The sequence below is a fragment of the Mauremys mutica genome, chromosome 11 (assembly GCF_020497125.1).
Source record: "Mauremys mutica isolate MM-2020 ecotype Southern chromosome 11, ASM2049712v1, whole genome shotgun sequence".
NCBI classification, from domain to species: Eukaryota; Metazoa; Chordata; order Testudines; family Geoemydidae; genus Mauremys; species Mauremys mutica.
In genome coordinates this window covers 10,946,516-10,962,620 of record NC_059082.1, presented here as the reverse complement: position 1 = coordinate 10,962,620, position 16,105 = coordinate 10,946,516, and positions in this window count along the sequence as shown.

The window sequence follows — 16,105 nt, the reverse complement described above, 5'->3', positions numbered from 1 at the left end:
AATATAAATAAATAATTATTACTTGTATTATGGTAGCTCCTATGACCCCCAAAAGTCACAGACAGGACTCCAGGTAGACAGATATTCAAAAGCTAACAAATTTTCACCATGCCATGAAGGTGAATGTGGAATATGGTAAAGAATGGAGAACATCCTGCCTGTGTCCCCTAGATTTAAAAATCGAGGCTGTAGCCAGTGCAGGTGTCCTAGCTGATCTTAACTGTTGTGTCAAAGCGTGGGATATCAACCAGGTAGGAACTGACAGAGCAACTGATTGGCCAAAGTCAACTCCTTCATTTTCACATGCCTCCTAAAACTCACAAGTGGGTTTCACCAACCTGTCAGCATCACCTCTAACTTCCCTGGATTAGGAGGAGATGAAAGAGGAAATGAAGTACGCATGACAATTGTCAGTCATGTCACATAATATGCTCCTAGAAGGCACTCAGATGAGGTGATGGAGGCTAAATAAGAACCTTTGTAGACTAGACTAGAATAGAATAGAATGAGCTTCAGGCAGCTCTGAGATCACTGGGGAAAAGCAATATTTAGAATGGGAGGTATCCTTCCATTGCTCCAAAGATTCCAAGTCTGCTGACCCTCAGGGCATGGGGTAAAATTCACCTCATTTGGTTCTATGAAGCAGTACATGTTACTGGTAGGCAGGATATCTGTGTTCTATTTCCAGCTGTGGCACTGACTGGCCGTGAAAGTCACTTAGCTTCTCTATGCCTGTTAAATGGGGGCAGCTGTACCCTCACAGTCACATTGAAATAACAAAAGGCTGTGAATTAAAACCAATTTAAATGTACCAAAGAGTCTTGTGGCACCTTATAGACTAACAGACGTTTTGGAGCATGAGCTTTCGTGGGTGAATACCCACTTCGTCGGATGCACCTGACGAAGTGGGTGTTCACCCACGAAAGCTCATGCTCCAAAACGTCTGTTAGTCTATAAGGTGCCACAAGACTCTTTGCTGCTTTTACAGATCCAGACTAACACGGCTCCCCCTCTGATACAATTTAAATGTGTCACTGCAAGTCTGTTATTTGGGAATGAAAGAGGCTAAAAAGCTTAAATCAAGCTTCAGCGAATGGACTTTATCCTTTTCTATTCTAACATAAGACTGTCTAACCACAGATTTCCACCCAAATAAGAAAGTTGGTTTTAGGAAACTGATTTAGATCAATCAGGACAGGTTTGTGGGCAAAACAAACGTGATAATGAAACTTACCCACCTTTGTATACTGCTGTGAGCTTTATGGTTGAAAAAGCTGTAAATATTACTATTAAGGTCTGGGTAATGAAAAACATTGTCTTTCATTACAGGTTTGTGTGAGGAACTGCACCGAGTCTAAACTTATGAAACATCGAGGCCTTGTCTACATATACACACTTGCTCGGGTTTAATTAAATCAGTGCATACCTCTGTGTGGACACACTTATTGCAGTTTAGGAGATCCATTCCTGATTGACTTAAAGCTAAACTGAAATCAGAGCATCCTCACAGCCTATTGGACTGGTTTAACTAAATAATATCTTAAATTAAACTGGAGTAATTCTGTGTGTAGCTCTAAATTAAAATGATTAAACCCAGGCTTTAAAAAAAAAAGAAATAGTAATTTTAAATCTATTTAGTTGCATCCTTCTAGCTGCTCTCATAAAGTCATTGGGATCAGCTCTGTCTACACCACGTTCATTTCCCATGCTACGTGCAGTGTGTTTGCAGAAATAAATGGGAAGATGTTTTTCCCATATGTGCATGAACTCTCAACTCTAAGAGTTCAAGTGGGTTCAGTTGTTCTCCTCAAACTGTCATTCTAGTCCTAATTAGTCCATGGTGCTGTAAGCAATTTAAATAGAATATATTAATAGAGGAGAAAGCGGGGAATCCTCCCCCATGCCCCGGCCTACAAAAACTCTTAAATAAACAGGGGATTTCTTCAGGGTATCCTACATCCTCCCCCTCCCTGGTCTTAACAATAAGGATTGAGGGTGGGATGCAGAGAAGGTCGAGATGCTCTCTCAATTCAAGGGAGGGTTTCCCACCAGCCGAGAGAGCTGGAGACTCCCACTGCTTCTGAGGAATGGAGGGGGAGGGGGAGATACCGAGCCTTGATAGTTCAGGGAAGTGCTGTTTTATTTAAACCCTCAAATGGCTTGACATGCCCCTGCTACATTCACTGCCTAATTATAAATGAAAGGAAAACGGCAAGAGAATCCCCTCCTGTTGACCATCTCCCACTTAACAAGGCAGCACATGTCGCAGTCTCTACCTTTTTAGCTCTGTCCTTGCTTTTATCCTTGTGCAATTTAATCCTAACTCAATTATATTATTACAGTGTGTCACTTTGAGTCACTTTCCCCCCTATTTGGCATATGGTTCTTTTCAGTTTCACTGCTAATTCTTTTCCAGTGGACTTGTTTAAAATGTATTCATTTTCTGCTGAGACGCTGTGTTATTCACGCATCGCATTTCTGCAATGCCTGCGTAGCTTCTTCAGGAGGAGGAGGTGGAAAATGGGATACGGGCAACACCACTCTCTGCATACATTTGCCAGAGTTTCCGTGCAGGATTGTCAAAATACAAACTGGATGTCAGGAAAGGTGAGCAACATGCCCCATCTGTCAGAAATGTGTATAGTATGAGTTGGTCCTATTCCAAAGCCGAGGGATAGAGTGACGAGGAGAGCTGAGTGAACAATGAAAACAATTTTCTGTGAATATCTTCTTCAGTTTTTAAACACGTTCACTCTGACTGTGTCTGCCACCCTTTAAGCGTTTGCTTTCAGTGGCTGTTCTAGCAATGGAAATTACTGGCAAGAATGCTCCCTCACTTTCAGCTTCCAACCTACCCTTCCAATCAAGGGCTTGAAACACACCATTTGACCCAACAAGGCCAATCAAATCAGCTCGGATTTTGAATATTCAATACTTGCAATGGAATGAATGAGCAAGTGGACAAGCTACAGACGTGCTAACAAAAGAGGTGAATCAAACTGGGTAACAAACGAATTTGAGAAAATCAAGCTGAGAAAATTTATGAAGAGAAAAAAGTGGGGATATCTGCTAAATGAAGTATTCATTACCAATTATGTATCCAGCTTTAAGGAAGAGACATGTGGTTGTTAACAGTGGAGCAACTGTAATGCTATCAGGGTCCAAATTTTGAATGATACTATTCTAAGGGCTTACCTACATTTGGAAATTTACCAAAATAGCTATTCCAGAATAATTGTTCAGAAATAGTTATTTCAGTGTAAACCCCCCTGGTGTAAACATTGTAATTCTGGATTAAGAATATCTTTTCCCAGTTTAACTTAATCCACTAGACTCTAGAATAGGTAATTTGGTAAGTATAGACAAGTCGTAAGAGTTATTTCCTGTTGTTTTGTTTTGTTTTGTTTTTTAACAGGAACAACAGGACAACAATGTGTCATCACATTTAAAACAATCTCATTGGACACAGACACATAAACATATGAATACACAGTGCTAGGTCTGGCAGAATTAAAGACTATTTTGCCTGAAACGCCATAGAAGTAGAAATCACACTGACAATCAGCCTGTTCAGAATTGGAGTTTCTTGGATGCTAAGGACCAAGCTTTCATGTTTCAAGCCAATCTCCAATTTGGGCACCCACTTATTTGAGCACAACTTCATTCATAAAAGTGGTTATACACTATGCACATGAAAGGCACACCTGTGAATACACAGTTCGTGGAGGATAGGTCCATCAGTGGCTATTAGCCAAGGTGGTCAGAGTTGCAATCCCATGCTCTGGGTGTCCCTAGCCTCTGACTGCCAGAAGCTGGGAGTGAATGAAAGGGGATGGATCATTCAGTTGTTAATTCCCTCTGAAGCACTTGGCATTGGCCACTGTCAGAAGGACAGGATAGTGTGCTAGATGGACCATTGGTCTGACCCAGTATGGCCATTCTTCTGTTCACACAGATCAGGCAATTGGATATTGAGTGGCTTGATTTGTTTAGGCAAATAGTTGTTTACATGTACAAAATAGATGCAAACCCATTTTTGCAGCCACAATTATTTGCATGTCCCAAAGTTGAGACCAGGGCTGAATATTCAGTATTGCAGACTACGATTGGGCCCATATTTCATACGGTATGGCTAGATGGTAATGACTATTAGAAACAGACTTGTGGTGCACTTTTTGCAAATATTCTCCAATAGTCAATCACTTAAAATCCCTGGCTTTGGTGAGCATTCCTGCCAAATTTTAAACTATTTTTCCTCCAGTACTCAAGGAAGCTAAACACAAACACTGCTAAAGCAAATCCTTTAAAAATGTCCATCATTATTTGTGCATTTCTCATCACCGAGTAAAATCCTGCTATAATTACTCAGTATTTGTGATGTTAATTGTGAACATTTACAGCCACTGTTCAGGGTGGCCACCGAGGGCATACAGCAAGGAGGTTAGTAGGAAATAAAGATAGTCTGGCATTCATGCCAGTCATGGTGTCCTGGGTCTATGTAATCTTTACCATATTTACCAATACCAGGACTACAGAACAGAAAGTTGAAGGAAGTCCACCCATGCTCCCCACCTTCCACTGCCCAGGTGCCCTGGGCAGAGCTCAGATGCCACTGAGGGTCTGTCCCAGTGGCTGTGTAAGAATAAGAAAGGATCTCAGTACTTGGCCTCATGAGGGAGATGTATTTGGACTTTAAAAAAGCAGATCTAAAGGACATGAGAACACAGTTGTTCTCCTTTACCTTGTAGTTTTTCTTTCTCTCTGCTATTTTTCTTTTAACTTGGTTCCTACATTACTTAGCTCTGTAATGGCTCACTGGTTATAGCTTGTAATAAAGATAATATATGGCATCATTTTATATCCAGAAACAAGGACCACTTGGGTAGCTGTCACGTAAGCTTCTGCACATTACTTTCCCAGTGTCTCCAGTCTTGACCTTTGGAATGAGGAGCAGTTAATTCTCCATCTTAGCTCAGTACCTGCCCACTGGGCAAAATGGATCGGAACCATCAAACGTATGTCCCCAAAGACCTCAGTTAACCACAAGCAAGACTCATAGACTTTACACACCATCCCCTCTGGCCTCCTTTGTCTTAAGACTGAACATCTATCTGTTCACAGCTCACATCTGCCCACCCTTCCATAAATAAAATTTTCTCAAGAGACACAGTGGTTTCTTTCTGACACATTGGAATTAGCCTGTCTCTCAGCAGATAGTTCAATGGGACAGAATTCTAGGAGCTCTGGTAAGGTCACATCTCTCTAAAAAATTTAAATTGGGAACCAAATCAGAAATGAAAACATGAGAGAGCTCTGTTGATGATTTTTTGCAAAGGTGCAAATTACTAATCAAGTCCTTATGCAAGACTGGCTGCTTTGTTAAACAATATATACATTCATTGAAAAAAAGCTCATGAGCCTAATGATCATGGAAAAAAATAAATAACAGCAACTCTGAGTAACAGTCCTTAGAAAGAAAACACCAGCGGGAAGTAAAGTCTTTAAAAAAAACAGTTATATTTGAAGTGGTTTTTGAAGAAACACATGCTTTTTCTGGAGCAGATTTGTCAACCTCTCAGGAAATATGATACAGAAATGAGAAGAGGCTGATGAAAGATGAGTTTTCTATGCAATTCCCTAAAAAATAGCATCTGAGTATTTTTTTTCCTTTATGAAAGTCCTTTTCTTAATTAATAGAGTATGGGCAGCCGAGATACCTGGATTCTCCTCCCGGCTCTGTAACTAACTCATTGTATAACCTTAGGAAAGTCCTCAGCATGGGTCTGACTCAGTTTATCCATCTGTGCCAGTACACTGATGATGTCTTATCAATAACAACACAGAGGGCACAATAATGCTCTGCTTAATCTAATAAGGGTGTGGTAAGGCTCCTTTCATTAACAGAAGCCTTTGGAAAACCTCAAATTAAAGCAATGTATATTTATTCAATGACAACCCACAAAATGCCATCTTGCTATTTCTAGTGAATGCCATTTGTTTAGCAATTTAGAAGAGACTTTCAAATTCCTATTGGAGTCGATTGGTTTGACAGAGGCAGCAGTATCAGGAGAACCTCCGCGATGAAAAGAACTATCGCTATCCGTTGCCTTTGCCATTTACAGGAAGGATTGGTGCCAGCAATTTGACTTGACTTTCATCAGCAATAAAACAGAGGGAAAGAGGAGTTACAAATGATTCTGTAATGTCCTTGAAATTAAATTAAAAATTGCCATTGCTGCCAACATTCAGAAAAGGACTCACAGCTTTTTTTACAGTGCCTACTACAATGTGAATTTATGATTGCCGGAATACTGCCTACTGTATAACAAGTGTAGTATTAAGTGCCATATTGGACTACCATATGGCTACTAACCTCAGAGGTTGGTAGCAACTATCAGTGTAGAAATTAGTGAGCAGAATGAGCCGGAGGATAAAACCAGTTATCACTCAAGCATGCTATATAATTGGCTGTAGCAAGAAAGTAAAAAAATGTCTCGGAAACCAGATGGATTTGAAATGTTCCATTATTCATAAACACTTTTTTTTTTGCAGCAATACTTGCTCCCTTCCCAAATATTCTGTTGTAAAAAAAAAATGCAGAAGCAAAAAGTAAAAAGGACAAATAATCTTTCTGGGTTTTTTTTCTCTCTTTCTTTCTGGTTTTTTTTGTTGTTGTTGGCCCGTGAGGCCATCCTGTACCAGTGGTGCCCTGGTTAGAGGAAATGTGTTTATGTCAATTTGTTCAGGGACTTTTCTAAGCTGTTCAGGGACTTGTGTGTGTGTGTGGTGTTGTTATTAACAGCCCTTTACAGCTGTGGAACCTCATCCTTTGCACAGCACTTCCCTCCTTTTTGATCATTCGAATGACAGCCATTGTAATCTCCCGGACAGGAACTGCCTCCCTGGAGGAGACAACCCTCCCCTCTTCCTCTCACTCCTTTTGCCCCCTCCCCCACTTCAATCCCTTTTCCCGGTCCTCTTCCAGCTGGACCCACAGTGAAGTCACGGGGAAAAAAACAAAAAACAGGAAGGCCCCTTTGGTTAGAGATGGGAGATTGTGTGTGTACATATCAAATGGCAGCATAAAACAGAAACTGATGGAGGGACCTGAAATGGAGTGAAGGATAAGGATGTTATAAAACCTATTGAGGGGAAGCTCAGCGCAGGGTTAGAAGGTCTCTGTGCTGGAGGAAAGTCATGTATAATAGGCACCCCCTGCCACCCAATCTCCTGAAACAGGCATTTGCCGGTCAGAAGAACATACAGGAGAAAATCCAGACCTGGTTTGTAATTTGTGAACTGTAGGACACAAAAGGAAACTTCTGCTTCCCATCAACCATCCAGTGGTGGGTTTTAAAATTTATTTTATTTAAAAATAAATCATATAAACACATAGGTCCAAGTCCTGGGATCCTTCCTTAGGCAAGAAGACAATGGGGAGTCTCCTCTGTCTGCTTTCTCAGGCAAAAGTGGAGCAAGGATTTTAGGGTTTGATCCCTGTTGGAAATAGGTACCCAAATCAAAGAGGAAAAATTGTCTGGAACTAATACAAACACTAATGCTGAAGCAGAGCTGAGCAGAGGATGGAGAAAGCCTTTGGGGGTTTCAAAATTTGTTTGCAGTCTAATTGTTAGCAAAACCTGAATATTTTGAAATTCCCTCTGAAAGAAATAAAACAAAAACCAAAGCAGGGAGCAATCAGAATTTCGATTTTGACTTTTAAATTTTTATTATAATATAATACAACAGTAAAAAAATCAAAACAAAAAGTCTCTACAAAATTAAAAACTGAAATATCTTGTTCCAAAAATGTCAAAAGGGGAGATTTCAACATTGGCAGAACTTTTTCCCCCCAAAATGAAATTTCAGTGAAATCTAAATGATTTTGTGAAGCAATTAAATTTTGATAGAACTGCATTTTACCATAGAAAATGTTTCCCGTAAAGCTTTTCTGCTGAGTTCTAGGTATAAGCTAACCATCCAGCCTATAGTATGACACAATGTGGCAGTTCCTATAATCCCAAAATGAATCATGATCACAAGGCCAAATTTATCCCTTGAGTAACTCTGCTGCAGTAAAAATATAGTTACATCAGGGTGCATTTGACTTATTGTCTTCAGTTTAATTAGTGCATTAATTCAGGATAGTTTGTGGTTTGTGTTCTAGCACCACAAATGACATGAATTTGGGACTGATAGCAGGTTCTAATGCACAATAATGAACACTGAACAGTTCACACAAATCACTTACTGTCTAGAGAAAGGCTTCAGCTATGTAAAACACAGTTGTCAGAAGGCCAGATTAACCGAGGAAAAGGAATACTATCATTTTCTAGGATGGTTGGCTGGTTTTAGAGATGATAATAGAAATACTTTCTGCTCACACATACATCCTACCCTATATCAACACACACACACACACACACCCCTCTATCTATCTATCTATCTATCTCGAACAAACATGCTGATTTGTTGCAGTTTCATTTCATTTCTTGGAAGACCCACTTCTGGAGAGGCAGTACCTCCTGAAATGATATTTCACATAAGCCAAATCCTGCTCAGCTTTCAGACATGATAGTTGCCAATGGTCTGGCATTAGTTTCTTTCACTGGTAAAGAACATTAGGCTAGATCCTAAGCTGGTGGAGTTTGGTGTAGCTCCATTGAAGCCAGTAGAGGGATTCCAATGTATGCCATACTCGGCCAACACATGTATGTTTATTTGCCTATTAGAGATGGGTCTGGAACAAAACTCTGGGAGCACACAGATGAATAATAATAATGCCACCTCTTATATAGGGCTTTTCATCAGTAGATCTCAAAGAACCATATCATTGTCCCCATTTTACAGAAGGGGAAACTGAGGCTCAGAAAGGTGAAATTGACTTGCCCAAGATCACCTAGCAGGCCAAGGGCAGAACCTGGAAGCAGTTCTGTACTTTGTGACTGGGGTTTCGGTTGGCTTTAGACATTATTTTTTTACTGAGTTTGGATACTATTAGGGTGTTTGTGTCATTCTAAGGAAAGCTTTTTAAAAGGAAGCTTCCCTTTTCTGGGCATAATTTGTGTACTAAAATTTGTACCCACACTCGAGTGTTTGCAATCAAACTATGGGCAAATTTCTGCCCACTGTCACCTCCAGCTACCTGAATACAGATGTAAAATCAGTTAGCTAAAGGCACCAGCAATTCATTTTGCAAGTACAGTAGAGAAGGTTCAAATTATACTATATATGTACTCCGAACTATCTGGCTTGGATTGTTGCTGCGGATGTAGGGGCCATTCATTTACCAAGTGTAAGAGCCCACTGAGAAATATTGGGCTATACACATGCTGGGAAACTAATGTCTGACTACTCAAGAGAAGTATTAGCTGAGATTTACATAAGAACATAAGAACAGCCATATTGGGTCAGACCATGGTCCATTTTGTCAAATATCCTGTCTCTGATAGTGGCCTGTGTCAAAGCGGTTCGCTGCTCCAGGCCAATGGGGGCTGGGGGAAGCGGTGGCCAGTACATCCCTCGGCCCGCGCCACTTCCAACAGCCCCCATTGGCCTGGAGCAGCGAACCTCGGCCAATGAGAGCCACAATCGGCCAAACCTGCGGACGGGGCAGGTAAACAAACCGGCCCAGCCCGCCAGAGGCTTTCCCTACACAAGCGGCATCCCAAGTTTGGGAAACACTGTTCTAGGCTAATAGCCATTGGTGGACCAAGCCTCCATAAATTTATCCAGTTCTTTTTTTTTTAACCCAGTTATATTTTTGGCCATGACAACATCCCATGGAAATGAATTCCACAGATTAAGTATGTGTTGTGTGAAAAATTACTTCCTCTTCTTTATATTAAATCTGCTACCTGTTAATTTCATTGAGTAATCTGGTTTTTGGATTGTAGGAAAGAGTAAATAACACTTCTGTATTCACTTTTTCCATACCGTTTATGATTTTATAGACTTTTATTATATCCTGCCTTAGTCTTCTCTTTTCTAAGCTGAACAACCCTAATCTTTTTAGTCTCTCCTTGTATGGAAGCCATTCCATTCCCCGGATAATATTTGTTCCCCTTATCTGAACCTTTTCCAGTTCTGCTATATCCTTTAGGAGGTGGGATGACCAGATCTTGACACAATATTCAAGTTATAGGAGGAACATGGATTTATATAGTGACAGTATGATATTTTCTGTCTCATTTTCTATCCCTTTCCTAATAGTTCCTAAGAGACTGTTAGCTTTTTTGACTGCTGCTGTGCATTGAGCAGAAATTTTTCAGAGAACTATCCACAGTAACTCCAAGATCTCTTTCTTGAGTGGTAACAGATCATTTAGAACCCCTCATTGTATATGTATAATTAGGATTTTTTTCCTATGTGCATTACTTTGCACTTATCAATATTGAATGTCATGTTCCCTTTTGTTGCCCAGTCACCCAGTTTTTTGAAAACCTTCTGTAACACCTCGCAGTCTGCTTTGGACTTAACTATCTTGAATAATTTTGTCTTATCTGCAAACTTTACCACTTCACTGTTCACTCCCTTTTCCATCACAGGTCCCAGTACAGATATCCCACTGTTCACCTCTTTGCATTGTGAAAACTGACAGTTTATTCCCACCATTTGTTTCCTATCTTTCAAACAGTTACTGATCCATGAAAAGACTTTTCCCCTTATCCCATGGCTACTTAATTTCCTTAAGAGCCTTTGGTAAGAGACTTTCAGAAATCCAAGTACACTATATCAACTGGATCACCCTTATTCACATGTTTGTTGACTCCCTCCAACAATTCTCATAGATTGGTGAGGCATGATTTCCCTTTACAAAAGCCTGTTGACTCTTTCCCCAACAAATCGTGTTAATCTATGGGTATGATAATTCTGTTCTTTACTATTGTTTCTACCAATTTGCCCAGTTACTGAAGTTAGGCTCACTGAACTGTAATTGTCAAGATTTCCCTTTTTTAAAAATCAGCATTACATTAGCAACCTTCCAGTCATCTGGTACAGTGGCTGATTTCAGTGATAAATATGAACTATTAACTGTAGTATGTAATCTGAGTTCCTTCAGAACTCATCTGGTCCTGGTGACTTATTCCTGTTTAATTTCTACTGACACATCAATTTGGGACACTATTTCAGATTTCTCTCCCAGAAAGAATAGCACTGATTTGTCTTCTCCACACCCCCTGCATTGAAGAAGGATGGCTTCTCTACAATGGTCTTGTCTTCTTTGAGTGCTCCTCTAACACCTTTGTCATCTAGTGGTCCCACTGCCTGTTTGACAGCTTCCTGCTTCTGATGTACATAGAAAAAAAATACTGTTTGTTAGTTTTTCCATCTCTATAAAGTTGCTTCTCAAATTCTTTCTTGGCCTACCTTATGAGACTTTTACATTGTACTTGCTAGAGTTTGTGCTCCTTCCTATTTTCCTCATTAGGATTTGACTTTCAAATTTTAAAAGATAATTTTTTGCCTCAAACAGTTTCCATTACTCTTCTCTTTAGCCATGATGGCATTCTTTTTGGTCCTCTTACTGACTGTTTTTTTAATTTCGGGTATACATTTAGTCTAAGTCTCTATTATTGTGTTTTTAAGTAGTCTCCATGCTGCTTGCAGGCATTTTACCCTTGACTTCTCTTTTTAATTTCCATCCAACTAGGATCCTTATTCTTGCGTAGTTCCCCTTTATAAAGTTAAATGTTACTGTGTTTATATATATTTCTCCCGACAAGGATGTTAAATTTAATTACATGAGGCTCACTGTTACTGAGCAGTTCAGCTATTGTTACCCCTTCAACCAGATCCTGTGCTCCATTTGGGACTAAATCAAGAATTGCCTCTCCCCTTGTGGGTTCCAGAACTAACTGCTCCTGGAAGCAGTCATTATGGTGTCTACAAATTTTATCTCTGCATCATGCCCTGAGGGGACATACCCAGTCAATATGAAGATAGTTGAAATCACCCATTATTATTGTGTGTTCTGCTTTTGTAGCCCCTCTATCCTACCTTAGCATTTCACAGTCATATCCTGGTCAGGTAGCTGGTAGTATATTCCTACCGTTATACTCTTCTTATTCAAGCATGGGATTTCGATCCATAGAGTTTCTATGGTAGTTTGATTCCTGTAAGATTTTCACCTTATTTGACTCTGTGCATTTTTAAGCATATAATGCCACTGCCCCACCAGCGGGGACTATTCAGGTGCAAGCAATGAAGGAAAGGTTACACTGATCCTCAACGACGCTGGGAACAGAAATGTAAGAACATTATTGTTATAGAGAAGTGCATCATGTCATAAGGGCACATGGGTAGATTGTATGTACAGTAAGTACATATACACACATTATCTACCTAACCTGCAGGAAGTATATTAAACTCTAGTCATGGCATTTCATGTACAGTACATTTGTTTTGTGCATTGCCAGCAATACCAGTGTAGCGTAAAACACATATTTTATGGTGTACTGGGTATGTTGGAAAATTGCTTGAATCTACTAATTCCAGGTCAGTAAGAGAGTTTAAGAGCTTCCATGATCAGTCTGCAACCGACCTTTTAACTCTTGAATGAAATATGCTTTTATCAACACAAGCTATCAAAAAAAATATCAGCTAAACTTGTCAGGCTAGAAAGAAGGGTGGGAAGGGAATGCCTTTTAGAGGGTGCACTTTCCCTGGTTTTGAATATTTCCCACAAGAGAACCATTTGATTTCCAAAGACAATGCCTAAAAATGTCATGCCATTCAAAGATATACCCCTCTGCTCCTCTCCCTCACTGTCCACATCATTTAATCATTTTGTGTCTTGCAACCACTGCAAGAAATTATCAACAAAGGCTTGCGAGAGAGGTTGTGAACTGGGGAGCAACATCCAGAGTAGGAGACTTATTGATTACTAGACATTAATCATCTGATCCATGGAGAGAGGTGATGTGAAAATTAACTGTCAAATCAGGTAGAGTAATTTCTCCATTGCTTCTGAATGACAGAAGGTTTCATCTTATCAAATATGCTGATTTGTTAAATAAGTAAATAATAAAGAAGCAGAGAAATGTCAGTGTACAGAGCTTTTATTAGACACCGGTGTGCGACCTAATGCCAAAGACTACAACCAAGGTCAGAATCTGTCATCCCAAAATATTAGCGTGTTCTGACTAGGATAAGCCTAGTCACTCTTCGTGGTGACTGAAGGGGAAGGAAGAGCCCAGGAGGTGAGGAAGAGCAGATGGGACTGACAGAACTTAGAGTTTAAGAAATGACCAGATAATTTGCTTATATATAAAGTAGCTCGCTGTTTTGAAACCACGTGAAAGGGAAGATTAAGACAATAAATCCCTCAGCCTATGGGGGCTTGTAAACAGGTTTCCAATCCTTGCCTCAAATAACTTGGTCCACTAACCCAGCAAAAGAGGGTAAAATTCCTCATAGTGGCACCTGATCACTGGTCTTAGGTAGGATTTTTCCTTCCCTTTTAAGTTCCTTCTGCCTGGCATGTGAACCCACAACCACAGGCTGGCCCTTTAATATAATATTCATCAGATTTTAGCTCCTTGGGAAACAAAAAAAAATGGTTTTGCTGCTCAAAGGGAAAAACAGAAAAGAAAAAAAAAAGAATGGCATTCGGAAAAAAAGGACAACCCTGTCAAAACATGACAGCTGATCTGCTGCCTGTTTTATGCTATTCATAGAAAATGCCAAATTCTGCAAATAGTAACTACATGTACATCGGCTTTGCAGACTCAATGTTCTGCTGCAAAATGAGACAATCTTTATTTTAGTGTGTCATCAAAGACGGCAAAAATATCACTCTAGCCTTCTAGGCTTAACCCTCTGGTCTCTCAACTGTTAAAAGTTTAATTCACCAGTGACGGGAAAGAACAGCAACGCATCCAGCTTTGTGAGTGGTGTTAACGGAGCTGCCTAATGTATGCCAGTTGCACATAAAGTCAATTAACAAATCTGTTACCGCGCCATTTTTATTCATAGCCATGAGACCATTAAAGCGACAAGACTACATCTGACGTTTATGATCTTGTTCGCATTGCCAAAGGAATGAGGATGGGGGGGGACAACTTAGTGGCTCTGTAGCATGAGAGAAACAGCATCATTCAGAGACATAAGAGCTCTTGAGCAAATGCCAGAGGTTCTGAAGTCTTTTTCTCTGCTCAGTTTCTCTTCCCTTTCCCCCCTTGCTTGTGCCTTTCAGGTTGCATTTCAATTCAGAAAGATTGGCTTTTTAGTTCAAAACTATAATGTAATTGTCCTTTTTTGTGCCTGGCTGATATTCCCTTTCACTAACATTTAAAAGAGTACTTATGCCGAATTGAATATGGGATGGGAACAGCTCCTGGTGCTTTTGTGCGAGCAGAGTTAGCTTTGCAAAGCTCAGCTTGAGCTTTGGCTTGCTATGTTCTTGCCCAGGAATGCTTCCAAGATCTTCTAAGTGACCATTGGCTCTGAATAGGTTCTCCTGTTTAATCTTCTCTTCCTTAACAAATAGTTTTTTCCCAACAGCTACAGTAAATCTCTTTCATTCTGGAAATGCCAGTCCTTGGGAGTTTTTACCCATTCTGGTTTGGGGTTTCCAATACTTTCCACCCTTGGCAGGTTTGTGTGATCTTCTATCTGGCAACTATTTCTAATTGTCTAGTGTATGGCTGCTAAAAGGAGAAATGTCCCACTGAAACTCTGCTGTGTCCCCACATAGATAGACAGGTCCTCAACATTTCTCAGTGATACATCTATGCAACTGTTAACAACAGTGACTTCTGCATGCATTCTCTGTGCTGCACTATGGTCCGTCAAGTGGTGAAAGAATAAACAAAGGACTTTTGGGAAGCTAGCAGGACTAGTGACTTGATGGATAATACAGAGGACTTTTAATTCACTGACCGATCCTCATTTGAACTCAACCTCTGTCCCTAAATGCAGGGCGGACAAGGTGAGTGGTGGTTGAGCTTGTTTATCAGTACGTAAACCTTATTTAAAATTGCAATAACAGGACTGAAACAATGTGTGTGGAGCATGAAGGATGGGAACAGGTTGGAGAGGGGCTCAACTTGGCATAACTGTAGTGAACCTTTTTGGAGTATGGCACATCTAGTAATACTAGAGTGGTCTAGAAGTTACATCAGGAAACTGGAAGCCAAAAGACCTAGGTTCCATTTGTAATCCTGCCCCTAACAGGCTGGATAATCTTGCCTTTTCCGTGCCTCAATTCACCCACCTGTGCAATGGTCATTATAATGCCTCCCTCCCTCATGTGAAGTCTGTGAAGTGCTTTGAAACCCTGAGATGAAATTATTATTAATGCTGAATCCTGCAGATCCTCCACACCAGTGGGGCTGTTTTACCTAATTCTGGGCAACACCATTATATTCCCAGGATGCAGGTTGCAGTGATTTATGGAAACAACAATTCCACATAGAGCAGTTCTGGGAATGATGAGATTGTAATTAGCCACTCCCCTGCCCCAGTTAAGAGGAAGATCACAGAAGGCAAAATAACTGATTGACCGGTGGGCTACTGCACCTGAAACAAAGTACTTACTACAGTGCGAGTGCTCATCTGCCCAAAGACAATTGTGACTGTCCACTCAAATCCCTGCTGGGGCTTGAACTGTGTGACTTCAACAGGTTTTAATGGGGGTCTGGTGACTGAAATACTAATCAGCTCTGAAAACACGTTGTGTTAATACAACGAGTTCCTGGTAAGAGATGGGTATGGATGCAATGTAGGCCCCAAAACTGCAAAGATTTATGTACATGCTTTACTGATATCCACAGTCCTATGGAAGTCAAATTAAGCATATGTGATTTTGCAGGATTCGGGTTTTAAATGGTTTGTATGCAATTTTGGGGCCTGATTCAATTGAGTCATTCTATTGGCTACACTTGGCTTTGGATCAGCCTTTGTTCAGGGAGTGTGTCTTCCTACTTCAGCTGAGAAGCTCATTCTACACTATACACAAGCTCATTGAAAACAATAAATTAATAATAATAATAATAATAATTAACAACAACAGATGGATGGATACATAGGTAGAAGGTTCTGATAAAACCAGAAAACCTATTGAAGTTAACAGGTAGGAAGATGGGGAGTCAGCTATCTTTGG